The sequence below is a fragment of the Sus scrofa genome, chromosome 16 (assembly GCF_054392235.1).
Source record: "Sus scrofa isolate SSC_HxYL_T2T_F1_AM1 chromosome 16, Sscrofa_HxYL_maternal_Yorkshire_Landrace_v2.0, whole genome shotgun sequence".
NCBI classification, from domain to species: domain Eukaryota; kingdom Metazoa; phylum Chordata; class Mammalia; order Artiodactyla; family Suidae; genus Sus; species Sus scrofa.
The window spans coordinates 24,737,045-24,754,592 of record NC_139398.1 but is presented as its reverse complement, the minus strand read 5'-3'; the positions used below and the strand labels follow the sequence as shown (position 1 = coordinate 24,754,592).

The following is a 17,548-nucleotide window of genomic DNA, read 5'->3' as shown; positions in this document are numbered from 1 at the left end:
TTTGTGGATTCAAGTCCCAATCTGGGTTTTGGTTGGGTTCAAGTCCTGGCATGTGGGTTCAAGTCCCAATCTGTGTTCTGGCTAGGTTCAGGCCATTAATGATATCATTTCTGAATATCACTTGTAGACTGCTTTCTAATCAATAGATAAATTATCCAGTTATTTGTTTAAAAAAAAAAGTCATTAAATTTTCTTATTTGGTTGAGAAAAAAAGGAAATTGTTGCTATGTTATAGTGTAACTAATGCTAAGAAGATGTATTTTGAGCAAGAGAATAACAGCCCTGACGTAGGAGCTTTCCGAACACTAACATCTAGGACTCTGTGTCACAAGGAGCCAGACTGACATGGCCACACATGGTGTTCTCAAAAATAATCTCACAGGACACCAACATCAGATAAGATCCTCTGGGATCATGATGAAGGGAGATGGAAAACAAGACTGCATCATAATCTTGACTAAGTACAGACAAATTCAGGTCACTGTTGAAAACCTCAAAAACATCAAACATTTCTCTCTCCTGATGAAAGTGAGGGACTGTTGCTTCTTTACCCAAATCTAATTTTAACTTAACTTTATTTCATAAGGTTATGTTCTTAGAAATTCTGTAATTTTTCCTTTGTGGACTTATATGCAAACTGCATGTGTCTCGATGGGGAGTGAGAAAAAGTTGAGGTCATATGTTGTACATTTATATGTGTCTTTTGGGGATAAAATTTAGGTAAAGAACCCTCTGTTTTATGATGTGGCCTCACCACTATGTATCCCCAAACTCATGTATTACCAGACTCTTAGTGAGTAGTAAGACTAAATACCTGAGCCATAGAAATTACACTTAAGAATGGGGTTTGGTCAAACAATAATAGCAATGGCTGACGATGCCTTCTTTTTTGGAATGGTTAACTTGTTCAAGTTGAGATTTTGAATACTTATTTATTAATCTTATAGTCTCTCTTTCCGTTTCTTTTTTTTGTTTGTGGATTTTTTGCATATAGATTTGGAACATCACAGAAACTTTAGGAAGGGTGATATTTATTGATTCCTAAGTCCTTAAAAGATTGGTATATATGCCTTAATTTTCTTTTTTGTAATGTTACTAGAAGATATATAGATTTCTTTAGCTCCAGTTTGGAAGGGAATAGAGCATAATCTGGCCTTTCCATAACAGGTTCTCCCCAGTTGTTTATAGGGCATTTGTTCCTTGGCTACTTCTTAAGACTCTTTTTTTAATCATTTACTCATTCAAAAAACTCCAATTTCTTTTCAGTTTGATTATGTTCTTCAATTGTCTCTAGTATACACATATTTATATACTCTCAGTCTTTCACACATGCAAATGTGTACACAGCCACTCAAGTAAAAGTGAAGGAAATCTCACAGTAGTCTTCTCAACACTAGAAGTAAATATTAAATAAATATATAAAACATATATAAATGAATATATATGATTATAAATGGTATATAATGATTGCCAAAAAGTGTAAAAACATACCATGATTAAATTTAGTCACAGTAAGCGAAGTAAATTGATTTTACTTTTTAATCAGATATGCAGTACAAGCAACTCAAATTTTTCTAATATTAGCATACTGGATGTCAGCAACATAATTTATGTTTTACTGTTATAAAGCCACATATTTTTATTAGTTGAAGGTGATTTATAAAACAAAATATGTTACCTTTTGAACACATAGTTACAAGAACATGACTCATTTCTAATTTCAAACCTGTTATTATTTTTCCTTTGCCAATGGCTTCCTATTTGTTTCTCAGCAGTAAGGTGTTGACTTTAATTTAAAAGTTGGTATTAGGACCCAGTTATTATTTTTTTTTCTTACAGCATCAAAAGCCTCTGAAAACTTCCATAAACAATCAATCACCTTTAAAATATGAATTGAAAACGTCAGTATATGTTGTTCATGAAATATAATGAATGGCAATAGTTTGAAAAGATTCACAGAAACACACTGTAATGTCGCTTTAATACTTTAATACAAGTCTCTTCTAAATATAATTTTGGCATATAATTTTACACTTATATAAATGGCTTAATAAATTATTTTTAGAAATTAAAATGAAATGAAAGGCAATAATACCTTAAAATTTTATTAATTAGCAAAATAAAATAATCAAAGACAAGAGTAATGAACTGTAAAAGTGCACCATTTTCTACAACAATGAAAAACAACAGTTTCAAGATATTAAAGAATTATAAGAATATAAATAATGTACTTTAAACAGCTCAATAGTTTCACTAGATCAGATTTACTGCATAGATTTCATAACAGTTTAATTTTTTCCATATTTAAATGTCAAAACATTAACTTCCCAAATTTGCAGCATATATCTATCATATTTCGTTCTGGAAGAGAAAAAGATCTGGGATAGTTGTAGGGATAGTTGCCTACAAGTGGAAGAACATTTTTATAGTAAATGTTTGTAAGAAGAATTAATGTCATCTCTTTCATTCACGGAATTAAAATTTTTCCTGAAATATAGTAGGGTACAAAATGTGTGGAAATCTTACAGTTAAATGGAATCTGGAGTTCCCGTTGTGGCTCCGTGGTTAGCGAACCTGACTAGTATCCATGAGGACGTGGGTTCCATCCCTGACCTTGCTCAGTGGGTTAAGTATCTGGCATTGCTGTGAGCTGTGGTGTAGGTCGCAGACATGGCTCGGATCCTGTGTTGCTGTGGCTGTGGCATAGGCTGATAGCTGTAGCTATTTGACCCCTAGCCTGGGACCCTCCGTATGCTGCAGATGCAGCTCTAAAAAGACAAAAGACAAAAAAAAAGGTGGGAGGATCAAATCAGACAGCAAAGATTTCCCATACTATAAAATCTATGAAGACAGGAAGCATCTAACTCTCAAAATGTTAAATTACAGATTTTGTAATTTGTATCTAATGTTTGACATTAAAATAAATTCTGAATACATACTGTAAAACAGATAGTCTTTTTTTTCTAGAGATAGTCTTATACGGGTGGTAATAAAAGTGACTTATTTATTTTTTTTTCTGGCATTTGGGTTATTCTGTTACTCAAATATATTTATTATTAGATCATATACTTAATGGGAGTCTTCTCAGCTTTGTTTCAGTTCATTAATAGTAAAGGAATATTTATGAAACATCTTAAATCATGACTTAAAATCTGAAAAATATGAAGACAATTGAGTCACAATAATTTTGCTTCTATAAAGGGCACCTAAAGAGACATTTCCTATTTGATCTTTTGGAATTATTTTGTTGAAAAAATAATTACATAAGTTCCAGATAAAGAGACATTTTACTCTCAAATTGCAAGAGCAGTAGCAGATGCAGTATTCTAAATTATTCTTCTATACATATTTCCATTTACAATCATATTCCCATTAAATTAACTAATCACCTTCCTAGGGTAAGAATTTCATGCTTCAAATATGGGTTGATTAAAGATTAGTATTCCTAGAAGTTGGTCACCTGCTTCATCATTAGAGTTCAAGGGCTGTGGCTGCTCAGATGAATGAACACTGCAGAGAATTCTGAATATTTTAAATGCATGGTTTGTTCCCCTGCTTTCCATGTGTTTGAAATTGCTCAATATTATTACATAGTTTTATTTTTTCCTTTGTGCTGTACTCATATACTATTACTTAGTAAACAGAAAAATATATAATCAAAAGCATTTTAACTGAGTGTTAATTTAAAATTAGAACTTAGAGTGTAGGCTTATTTTATGTTTATTTTCACAAGTAAATATATTTTGGAGACTGTGCTTATGGGTTAGATAACCAAAATGTAACACTGTCATATATCAGGAAATTATTTTTCTGGAAATTAACTTGAGAAGTCTACTTCCTTTCTTTTCCCATTAACAATAAATATTTACGTCATCTCAGAATTGCATATTTTAAAACTCTCAAGAAGGGAAATACCATCCCTAACTTTTTTCTAACCATTGCAGTCCTTCATATAATTATCTTAATGTTTTAAGAAATAAAGATAAAAAAAATTGTCAGGAACCGCATTAATATTTGTGTCTCAACATCTAAATATCTATATTGGACTAAAAGTGTCTAAAGAACAGATGGAAGTTATCTGCTTTCCCCAACTTCTTTTTTTTTTTTTTTTTTTAATTTGTCTTTTTGCCATTTCTTGGGCCCTTCTCAAAGCATATGGAGGTTCCCAGGCTAGAGGTCTAATCAGAGCCATAGCTGCTGGCCTATGCCAGAGCCACAGCAATGCGGGATCCGAGGCACATCTGCAACCTACACCACAGCTCATGGCAATGCCGGATCCTTAACCCACTGAGAAAGACCAGGGATCAAACCTGCAACCTCATGGTTCCTAGTCGGATTTGTTAACCACTGAGCCACAACGTGAACTCCCCCAACTTCTTGCTAAGAAGAAAATTTAGGAAACCAAATTAATTCTTTTAAGCCACAAGAGTAACATTTGGCACACTTCCAAAAGCCTTTAGGCCCTGAGGTGTGATAATAAATCAACTATTTCCCAGGAAGGCTATGCATATTTGTCTGCCTGCCTAAGTAACTAGGTAACCTACAGTGAAGAACTTTGCGGTAAAACCTCCCCGTTTCTCTAATTGTTTTAAAGTAGTAAGTTCTATAATTATACCATAGTCACTTAAAACTCACTAAAACTAAAGAAACCATCAAGTAGTAAATTATGAGATAGAATTTGAATGCCTATGAGGAGTCCCTACTGTGGTAAAAATTAAAGCATATAATCTGCAGGAATGGAAGCACATTTTGAAGCATCTGTTCAAATAGTCAAAGTAAAAAAAAGAGCAAAATTATCAAAAATAGATCTTTGATATGTTGTAAGATATTGAAAGTTATTTACTATAAATTATGTTTTTATCAGTTGTATCTTCAGTAATTTTGAAATAAAAAATAATTTCCAAAAGCCTAGATAAACTTTAAATCAGCTTCTAAAATATAAATTAGGCAGTTGATCGTGAAATGATTGGTATTATAGGCAAAATTCACTTCAAAAAAGCAAAATATAGGTTATGACGTTATGCTCATTCATTTTATGTTATTTCCTATGCTTATGGGGGGGTGAGGGGCATAACTGTCCTACATGTAAGATAGGTTTCAGCTTATTTTGAATGTACATGTATATGACAAAACTGTTTTAAACAACTGAAACCACATCCCTCCCTCAACCCAAACTTCCAGCTTCCCACATCTTTAGGAAAATGTGTCATGTTTGTGCTACAGCTTTGTGTTATGAATTGAATTGTGTCTCCCCAAAATTTCTAACTCAGAAGAATGTGACCTTATTTGAAAATAGTATCTTTGCAGAAAATGAGGCCATTAGAGTGGGCCCTAATCCTATAAGACTGTCATTTTAAAAGGGGGGGGGGGGGGAGTTCCTGTCGTGGCGCAGTGGTTAACGAATCCGACTAGGAACCATGAGGTTGCGGGTTCGGTCCCTGCCCTTGCTCAGTGGGTTCACGATCCGGCGTTGCCGTGAGCTGTGGTGTAGGTTGCAGACGCGGCTCGGATCCCGCGTTGCTGTGGCTCTGGCGTAGGCCGGTGGCTACAGCTGCGATTCAACCCCTAGCCTGGGAACCTCCATATGCCGCGGGAGCGGCCCAAGAAATAGCAACAACAACAACAAAAAGACAAAAAGACCAAAAAAATAAAAAAAATAAAAGGGGGGGGAATTTGGACACAGAAAGAGGGAAGACAGTGTGAAGACACACAGGAAGGAGATGGCCGTGTAACTGGAGCAGTATGTCCACAAATCAGGGATATTGCCAACAAACATCAGAAACTAAGAAAAGCAAGGACTAATTCTCTCCCAGAGCCCTCAGAGAGAACATGATCCTACTGACATCTTGATTTGGGGCTTGCAGAACACTGAGATAATAAATTTGTTATTTTAATCCACCCAGTTTTCGGTGCTTTGTTACAACAGCCCTAGGAAGCTAACTTTGTGTAACCTGTGGATCACACCATAGATCATTGGGATAGACGTAGTTCGGTTTGGGAAATATTCACTAAAATGGATTAGCCAAGGACAGTATCAAAAGGATATAGTAAAGCCGAGGAAAGAGAAGCAATAGTTACTGTAGAAGCAAAAGGCTTCACAAAAGAGAAACTACAGAACACAAACTTAGTATTAAAAGGAATATAATCCAATGAAATAGACTAAAAAATAGTGTCCAGAAATGTGGAAGATAGGTTGTATTATATTAAAAGAAAAATGGTGGCATTCTCATTGTGGCTCAGCAAATTAAGAACCTGACTAGTATTCATGAGGATATGGATTGGATCCCAGGCCTCAGTAGGTTAAGGATCCAGAGAAGATGCAAATGTGGCTCAGATCCCATGTTGCTGTTTGTGGTGTAGACTGGCAGCCATAGCTCTGAAAACCAAAAAAAGAAAAAGAAAAAAAAAAAAAAAAAAGAAAGGAAAAGAAGAAAGGATAGGGATGGAAGAGAGGCTTAGGCTTCTCAGTTGTGTTATGGTTGTTTGCAGTCAGGAGGAGCTGTATAGGTGACTGATGCAATGGAATCATGTTACAACATTAAACTGACTTAACAGAGATAAGGAAATAAATACCTGAATGATTGTCATTTCTTTTTAACAAATTTTTTATTTATTCAGCTATAATTCTAAGACATACACATACATTTCTTTGCTTGAATTCTTTCTTTGCTATTTTGCTTTAATTTTTATTGTATTTTTTGCTTTAATTTTTAAATAAATGTTTAATTACCTATATATGATTTTACTGATAACATTCAAATTTTCTTTACTTTTGCAAGATATTTAATGTATTTCATAACTAATTATTATTTTCAAAGTAGTATTTAATTCCAAATTTCTGACTGACCTGAGATTCCTTTAGATGGTACAATATTACTATATAACTTGAAACTCAGTGTTTCCAACAATAAGTTGAAAATGTCAGCATCCAAGCAAAAAACAGATGACACATTCAGAAAAGGAGGTAACTGAAGATAGTTTCGTGAAAGTATTCTGCACAAGATATGGGAAGGTTAAGAAAACATAGCATTAAGGCTAATAAAGACAAACGAAGAAGAGAAGTCATCGCCCTTAGGCCTGAATGAAGCTGTCCACAACCTATTAGAAGTGATGGTTAGTAGAGGCCTAAAACAACCACTGTAGCATTATATATAAGGAGCAGCTACCGATAAATGGTGGCCCAGGTAAGAGAGGATCAGGGTACCACAGTCTCTGATTTCTCTTCTGTGTCTCTCCTTAGCTGAGCATAATTAGATCTAAAGGGCAAGATGGCTCAATAGCATTGAGATCAGCCTTCTGGATGTTAAGGCCAAGGAGGGTTGATGCAAACTGAGAATAAATAGTATAAATATAAGCATAATATTTTTTCAGTATAAATAAATAAGCAAGTGGTATTGGCTTTATGAATTGCTCAGAATAAAAGGTATATAACTATTTGATTATTTATTAGGAAAATAAAATATTTGAAAGAGATGTGTATAAAAAATAGTAAAATATAGCCCTAATTATTAGAGTATACTTTGAATTTAGATGCAAAAATAATGTAAGGTACATTAAAATCTAACCTAATTTTGCATAAAGAAATATTGTAATAGAAATTCGTTAAACTTTTAACTGGAAATTATTGTATTATTTACATTTCCACTACTATTAATTATCAGTTATAAATTCATCTAGAGTACATATGCTAAGAAAATTTAGTCCCTAGACAAATTTTTTAGCTTTCCTTCCCTTACTTTATAGAAATGTATACTAGATGAATACAAAGCAGAATTAACAATTCCAAAGAAAAATATCTTTAAGAAAATTCAACTTAGGAGATTTGTATTTACAATGAAAAGTTGCCTCCTTTGTCATAGATTAGTTGGCTGGAGGTGCGTGGGTTGAATTCTGGGCTTTCTATCCTGTTCCACTGATCTAGATTTCTGTCTTTGTGCCAGTACCATACAATTTTGATGACTGTTGCTTTGTAGTAGAGTCTGAAGTCAAGGAACCTGATTCCTCCAGCTCCATTTTTCTTTTTCAGGATATCTTTGGCTATTCTAGGTCTTTTGTGCTTCCAAACAAACTTTAAAATATTTTGTTTGAGTTCTGTGAAAAATGTCCTTGGTAATTTGATAGGGATTGCATTAAATCTGTAGATTGCCTTCAGTAGTAGAGTCATTTTGATAATATTAACTCTTCCAATCCAAGAGCATAGTATGTCTTTCCATCTATTTGTGTCATCTTTGATTTCTTTCATCAGTGTCTTGTAATTTTCAGAGTACAGGTCTTTTGTCTCTTTAGTAGGTTTACTCCTAGGCATTTTATTCTTTTGGATGCAATGGTAAACGGGATTGCTTCCCTAATTTCTCTTTCTGATCTTTCATTGTTAGTATATAGAAATGCCGTTGATTTCTGTGTATTGATTTTGTATCCTGCAACTTTGCCAAATTCATTGAAAATACAACCTGTTCAATAAGTGGTGCTGGGAAAACTGCACAGCCACATGGAAAAGAATGAAATTAGAACACTCCCTAACACCATACACAAAAATAAACTCTAAATGGATTAAAGACCTAGATATAAGACCAGACACTATAAAACTCTTAGAGGAAAAAACTCTCTGACATAAACAATAGCAACATCTTCTCAGATCCACCTCTTAGAGTCATGACAATAAAAACAAAAATAAAAAAATGGGACCTAATTAAACCCAAAAGGTTCTGCACAGCAAAGGAAACCCTAAGCAAAACGAAAAGACAACCCACAGAATGGGAGAACATCTTTGCAAGTGAATCAACTGACAAGGGATTCATCTCCAAAATGTATAAACACCTTCTGCAGCTCCATACCAAAAAAACAAACAGCCCCATCCCTAAATGGGCAGACGATCTAAAGAGACAGTTCTCCAAAGAAGACATACAGATGGCCAAAAAACACATGAAAAGATGTGCAACATCACTCATGATTAGAGAAATGCAAATCAAAACCACGATGAGGTACCACCTTCCACCAGCCAGAATGGCCATCATCCAAAAGTCTACAAACAAGAAGTGCTAGAGAGGGTGTGGAGAAAAAGGAACCCTATGACACTGTTGGTGGGATTGTCAATTGGTGCAACCTCTGTGGAAAACAGTGTGGAGACTCCTCAGAAAACGAAAAATAGAATTACCATTTGATCCAGCAATCCTACTCCTGAGCATCTATCCAGAGAAACCCATGACTTGCAAAGACACATGTACTCCAGTGTTCATTGCAGCACTCTGTAGCCAAGACATGGAAACAACCTAAATGTCCATCGACAGAGAGTGGATCAAGAAGAAGTGGTACATATACTCAATGGAATATTACTCAACCACTAAAGAATGAAATACTGGCATTTTTAGCAACATGGAATGGACCTAGAAATTATCATGCTAAATGAAGTCTATCATACAATGAGACACCAGCATCAAATGCTATCACTGACATGTGGAATCTGAAAAAAGGACAGAATGAACTTCTTTGTAGAACAGATACTGACTCACACAGTCTTTGAAAAACTTATGGTTTCCAAAGGGGACAGTTTGGGGGGTGGGAGGATGCACTTGGGTTGTGTGATGGAAATCCTATAAAATTGGATTGTGATGATCATTGTACAACTATAAATGCAATAAATTCATTGAGTAATAAAAAAATTTTTTAAAAAATGAAAAGTTGGAGTTCCCATAGTGGCTCAGCGGTTAATGAACCCGATTAGTAACCATGAAGTTACGAATTCAATCCCTGGCCTTGCTCAGTGGCTCAGTGGGTTAAAGATCCGAGGTTGCCATGAACTGTGGTGTAGCTTGCATATGCGGTTCTGATCCCGTGTTGCTGTGGCTGTGGCGTAGGCTGGCAGCTACAGCTCCAAATAGATCCCTAGCTTGGGAACCTCCATTTGCCATGGGTGAGGACCTAAAAAGACATAAAGACAAAAAAAAAAAAAAAAAAAGAAAAGTTGTCACACAATGCTTAAACTATGGCTGGCATGGAAAAACAAAACAAATTTAGGAAAAATACCTAAAACTAATTATACATCAGCATGAAATACATACTGTAATATGTTGTATATTACTTTTATCCCTTTGAAAATATACTCATTCAGTTTTTTAAAAAAGATATTTATACATAGTCTTACTCATGATACATGCCATGATTATAATAATTATTGATGTGTAGCTTATATAATATTTAACATTTGTTAAATATAAATATTTATCATTTTTATTGAACCTCCAAAGTTGCTGCTCTTTTAATAAGCTTCCCCTATTTACAGGAATCCTCTATTCTTCTCACAAGTGTATATTGGATGCATTAATGGTTGAGAAAAGAGTTTTAAAAGTCGTCAGCCCTTCCTTATCTCATCTCTCTCTCCTGTTTATAAATAATTCCTTATTTACATTTGAAATATTTAACCTTTGATTTCTATACTATTATCATTACTTCATTTAAAAAGAACTCCTTTTATGATGCTGGAACACATCTCTATGTATGTTATTAGGGAAATATTGTTTAACTTCAATGGATAAACCTCACTTAGCAGCTTACATACATGGTGTGATAAGGACACTTTCATATACATTATCTCATTTTGATTATTTTTTTCTTAACATATTCATAGAGTCCCAATCTCATTGACTTGGACCTAGTATTCCTAAAGTATATCAAATGAGTAAATAATTAAGGCATCAAATTATCAAGCCATCATTTATCCATATGTTTATCTTTCAACAGAAATTTGCTGGCATTGAGAAAATAAGTTCATATGTATATTTAAGTTTTTATTAAGGAAAGGAAGTATGCCAGTGTGACAGGTAATTATTACTTAAGAATAGTAGAACTTGGAGTTTTTGTTGTGGCTCAGCAGTAACAAACCCCTGACTAGTATCCATGAGGACAGAAGTTCAATCCCTGGTCTCACTCATTGGGTTAAGGTCCGGCATTGTTGCAAACATGGTGTAGGTCGCAGAATTGACTCAGATCCTGAGTTGCTGTAGCTGTGGTGTAAGCCAGCAGCTGCAGGTCCAATTTGACCCCTCGCCTGGAAACTTCCTTATGCCATAGGTGTGGCCCTAGAAAGCCCCCCCCCAAAAAAAAGAAGAGTAGAACTTAATAGTAGACCCTGAGAAGAAAGGAGGTATCCATGGGCAGAGAAGGGAGGACAAAACGAAGGGAAACATTTTCACATTTCACATTTTTTTTAACCTGTAGAATGGTGTTAAAATACTTCTGGAAAATTATATGATACTATTCATATAAAAGTTTTATAACAGTGTCTACATTTTTCTTACTGTTGTTTTGCTCATATTAAAGACTTTTCTAGTAGAAAACAGAAGTTTCCATGACATAAATTTTTTTCAGATGAATAAATTCATAAAGTATTTTCCAAATTAGTATCTATAATTCAATTATATTTTTTCAAGTAAAATGTGTTATGTCAAAGTATAAAAACAGATTACTTTTGTTGTGAAACTGCATTATTTATAATACAAACTAAACAAAAATGAAAAATCCTGAGACTAAGATCTAGATAGAGAGAACCCGAGAAAGTAAGATCAACATATTCAAATTCAAAAGCAATGACTGACACAGTGAGTAGTAAAAAGATATTTTGGCAAATTTATCAGGGCAAAAATTTAGATCAGGTTCCAGGTTCCCCAAAGAGAAAGTGTCTTGCTGAGCTTCCTCAACTTTCAATTGGAACTCTGAGAGGCTACAGTATAGAAATTAATGTATCTTGAAATAGAGCATCCTTCCTCAAATTTTAAGCCTGGCTTCAGTAGACTAGCATTCTTGACTTTAGTCTGGAATTGGAACTCTAAGTCAGTGACTTTTATGCTTCTGAGAATCAGGATGCTTTTTATACTCTTAAACATTATCAAGGGCTCCAATGACTATTGCTTATATGATTTATATACATTGAGGATTCCAAAGAGTTTTGCTTATATACATATATTTTTAAATTTTTTATGGCCGCACCTATGGCATAATATTTATTGATATTTATAATATTAGAAATTACAACATAACATTGATGTAGTAATTTATTTATTTACATGCAATAAAAACTGAAACATTTTTATATAAATAACATGACTGATGAAAAAGATATCTTCAAAAAACCATAAATATGAGGCATTGTATTGTTTTATATTTGTGGAAATATCTCTAGTCTGGTGTAATAATAGACCACTCTAACGTTTGCTTCTGTATTTGATCTGTTGTGGTATAACATGACATGTAACTTCAGGGAAATGTCACTATGCACTCAGGAGAAAATGAGTGTAAAAATATTAAATAACATCTTATTATTATTGTGAAAATCATTTTTACACAGTGGACCTCCTGACAGTTATCTGGATCCCCATGGATTGCCCAACCACATTTTAAGAACCCTCTTCCAACTTTCTGTCTGACATTAGGAAGCAGTTATTCTCAAGAGCAGTGTTTTTCTTAGAGTTTTTTTCTTCATTATCATCCTGCTAAAGAGCTTTTTTGGACATATATTTTGCTAGTCACACTCCTCTTATGCAATTAAGGTTTTTTTGGTTAGGGTTGACATTTCAAGAGCCACAAATCATTGTAATATCTAATAAAATATTTCCACCTCTTTTCAAGGATAATGACCAGTTTAGAATGAATGCTCTCAAGAAAGTCACTCTCATTCAGTCTCACAACATGTCTTCATTTTATCTAATTTACAAAATAGGATTGAAGATAGATGATGGTGATTGTGAAAGATAGATGATAGATAGACAGACAGAGAGGTAGAAGACAGACAAAACAAAAATGGACCGACCCACAGTAGGCCCAGTAAATTATATAATTATGCTACATTGGATACAATTTAAAAATACAGAGATTTTTTTTCAATAATCAAAGACAATATTGTGGATTTTCATAGACAGATAAAAGCTATTAAATTAAATAAAAGTGACTTCCATATCTAGGTATGATTGAAACAATGATTTTGCTAAAAACAACCAGCAAAGCCAAATTAAAAAATACGTATATGAGAGAGATGAGGATAATTTTTTAATTTTAAGTTTTATTTTTTTAATTTCAATTTTAAAAAAATTTACAGGATTATTGAAATCTATAAAAATGCATATATTTGATTAGAACAATTCGATAAGTTTGCAAATTTACATAACCCTCTATACTATCACCACAGTCAAGGTAATAAACATATTTGTCGCATCCAAAAGTTCCCTTTGCTTTTTGGTGTGTGTGTTTTTGTGTGTAGTAAGAACACATAACATGAGATCTACTCTGTAAATAAAATTTCAAGTGAACAACACCATATAACTTCTTACTGTATAATGACTTTATACAATTAAGCAACATTTTATTATCCCCCATACATCTTCTGCCAACCACCATTCTGCATTCTGCTTCTGTAAGTTTGACTATTTTAGATATGTCATATAAGTGGAATCATGCAACATTTGTCCTCCCATAGCTGATTTTTTTTTTCTTTTTTCTTTTTTTCTTTTTAGGGCCGCACCTGTGGCATATGAAGGTTTCCAGGCTAGGGATCGAATCAGAGCTGCAGCTGCCAGCCTATGCCACAGCAACTCAGGATCTGAGCCGTGTCTACCACCTACACCACAGGCATACACTGAATTCTTAACCCACTGAGTGAAGCCGGGGATCGAACCCTGCAACTTCATGGTTATTAGTCGGATACCTTCCCACTGCACCACAGTGGGAACTCCACCATAACTGATTTTTTTTTTTTTTTCAGCTTAGTATGTCTTTCAGGTTCATCCATGTTGTCACAAATAATAAGATTTCCTCCTTTTTAAGGCTGAATAATATTGCATTATATGGTTATATCACATTTTAATCCATTTTCCTCTCAAAAACCATTCTGGTTGTTTATATATCTTGGCAACTGTTAATAATATTGCAATGAATATGCAAAGTAAATATCTCTTCAAGAATCTTGATTTCAGTTCTTTTGGAATTATACCTAGGAGTGAGATTACTGGCTTATATGACAGTTCTATTTTAATTTTTGAGGAACCCCCATACTATTTTCATGGATGTTATACCAAAAGCCCAGGCAAAAAAAAAGCAAGCATAGACAACTGGGACTACATGAAACTAACAACCTTCAGCAATCAAAGGAATCAATACAATACACAATTGTCATTAGTACAATATGCAGAGATTATTCAGATTTCACATATTTACATGAAATCATTGGTAAACAAAAATATGTACATATAGTCCTATGTAATTTTATAGTATATGAAATACAAAAATCAAGATACAAAGTTACTCCATTAACAGAAGGCTCCCTCTTTTTTCACTTTTATTACTACAACTTTCCACCCACCCACCTCTATACCTAAACTCTGGCAAACATTAATCTCTAGAATTCTTTAAAATTTCAAAAATGTTATGTAAAATGGATTAAACAGTTTGTAACCTTTTGAGATTGAACTTTTTTGCTGACTGAATTGTCCTTAAGTTAACATTGACTTTTTGAAACTTTAGTTTCTCTGCTGTCGTTTACCCAGCCATGGCACAATGCAAGATGTTAAGAATTAAAATTTTGTCCAGGAAGAGAGCTGAAGGGGGAGTAAATAGATCAGCAGAGCATTGTGTGGCTGAATAAAGATAGAGAGATAAAATTGTATCCTAGGAAGGATAAGATCTTGATTGAAGGAGTTGGATAGGAACAGCCTGCCATAGCTGGTTTTCCCTTCCAGGTATTTGCTGAAGTTGTGTGGTGCAGGAGAATAAGCAACTATGTAGAGAGTTTCTGCAAATTAGCAAATTATACACAAAAAATTTCATAAGATGATAAACTGCTGGTGATAATGACAAAGGAAAAAAAAAAAGACCACTCAAATAGCCAATATCAAAAATTAAGAGAACCTCACTATATAAATATTGATAGATTCTATAACTTAATATTTAGTTGTATAGACAAATTCTTTAAAATATCTAGCCATAGGTAAGCAACACATCTCTTCATTTGTCATACCACTCAAATTGTTTACCTTTTATTTCATATTCCCCTCACTTTTAATGTCTCTCAAGCACTGGGGTCTCAAATATGACCAAATTAAAGTGATAAAAGAAAATTCTTCCTGTGACTTCCTTGAAACCCTTGTTCAATTCTGGCTTTCTCTTATTAGTGTCTTTCCAAGGCGTCTGTCTTTATCTTATTTCTAAATATGAAGTTTTCTCAAAACTGATCTATTGTCTACACATTGTTCTTTATGAATATTAATCCATCAACATGCACCTGACATTCAGTTTTATCCACATTCTAGATCTACTTTCTCAAATTTAGACCATACATAGCTAAATTTTACCTTGAATACTTGAAAGTGGATTGTTGCATGGTCTCCATATAAACCTGTTTATAACTGATCATGTAACCTTCCTTCAAATCTGTTTAGTCCTCCAACTTCCCCACCAAATCACTGATTTACTGAGGTGCTAAAATCAGGATCAGTTTTCTCCTTTTTCCCTCACTCTCCATGGCTAATATACCAACAAATACGCTAAAAACATCGATCCTCAAACGTTCCCATGAATACTTTTACTTGTCTTCTATTAACACACTCCTATTTCTGTAACAATCTCTAACACTATCCTTCATCCTTTTTCTTCCCAATTGTATACCACTCTTTCTTTTGGTCATCATTTATGCTTTAGGTACATAATTTTTGTTACAGAATTCTAAAATACATTCTTATATCATTATTTTTGTTTTAAAAAACAAGACTGCATTTAATTTCTTCCCTAATTCAAAGATGAGGAATTTAGCTGAGAAACAATCTCCCTTCTCCATCTTCTCGTCATAAATTTTATCAATATGTGTAATTTTAATTCTTTTTTTGAGCAATAATTTATAAACAAACACCCTGCTTCATTATCCTTGAATTCTGACATTTAACCCTTGATAAGGTAATGTGATAAGGCCCGGAGAAGCCTCATATTCCCAGTTACTTTTTCTGTCACCCTCTGCCAGCAAATATGTCAGCCTTACCATTACATTTACATTCTCAATATATTTAAATGTTGCCTTTTCTATTTGTTTTTTACATGTGTTGTCATTGCTTTATCCTGAGAATAGAAAATAAATAAGCAAAAATTGAATATTGTTTTATTATATTTTGCACCATCACACAAAATCAGTCAGTTCATTTTCAAATCATCTAATGAACATTGTTTGGAAAATGTCTTTGGCATTTAGATGCAGTAGTTTAACTTTTATCACATTTCATCAGTTGTTCAAAATAGGTTAGTGCTCTTCCCCACCTCCTTACTCATAATCTTTCCTCTCTTTTCATTCTTCTTGTAGGTGTTAAATTATCACTAGATGCATAAGACCATCCAACTTTAACCTTCTCACTATTTTTTCTGTATCAATTTGTTATCTACACTAGCTATGGAGCTATTATTTTATTACTTCTTTTAACTGAACTTTTCTGATGAACTTAGTCACCTTTTTGTGTCTAAGACATATCTTTATTTACTTACTTAGAAATAAAAGGTAAATATGATTATTTTCTTTCCTGAGCCAGTAATACTCTTGTTTTGGCACACAATTGATATTTGAATGATTATGAATGGAGGCACATGTTTGCAGTAACATTTTGCTATTTTTGATATCAATTAATTTCTCTCAAAATACAGTGTTATTGATGCTAATTTTTTAAAGATCTAATGGCCTTTCATTGTAGGTATCATATTTATACCACCAGCTGTCACTCAGGGCTTTATAGAATTAAAAAAATAAATTGATGATCTGAAATGTCACAGTGGTACATCTGGGTTAGAAAAATACACCACGTTTCTAGATAGGGAGGCTCAACCTCATAAATATATTAATTATCTGTAAGTTAATTTATGAGTTGATTCAATTCCACTAAATATCATCAGTTTAAGTTTTAGAACTAGAGAAGTATTTTCAAGTTAGAAGACATTTTCAAAAGCATAATCAGGAAACCCAGGAAAGTATGTGGATTAGCCACTCCTACGAAGCTTTTAAACGAGGTCTACATAGAGCAATTTAGTATCAAGACATAAACTGACAGATACACCAATGAAATAAGATAGAAAATGCAGGATTATTCAAAGTGTATTTGTAAATTGGTTATACACTAATGAAACATCTCAAAATAGTGTGAAAACAAGGACTGAAATCATTGGTATTGGGACAAATTTTGAGGGGAAAAAAACTGGATCAATTTTTCACATCTATATCCGTATACATAGTAAGTAAACCAGAAATACAAATACAAAAGAATCAAATCATACAATTACTTGAAAAAAAATGAGTGAATTTTGAATGAATGCCTAACAAATGAGTAGGAAAAGTTACCAAATAAATATTCAAAATTCAGAAACACTAATGAAAAAGATTTATAAATTTGATTATATTAAACATTGCATATCAAAACATTGTAAGAAAACAAGACAAATGAAAAGCTTCAAAATAAAATTGCACCTTATTTAAAAGAAAGTGATTTCTAAATTTATGAAGTGCTTTGAAAATTGATTTTAAAAGAGCCTAAGA

The 17,548-nt window shown here is 33.4% G+C and overlaps 1 protein-coding gene across 3 annotated transcripts in view; it reads left to right on the top strand.

Moving 5' to 3' along the window:
• LOC146395468 (uncharacterized) overlaps positions 1-17,548 on the top strand; it is a 586,337-nt gene that overhangs the window by 284,134 nt on the left and 284,655 nt on the right. The window lies entirely within an intron of this gene.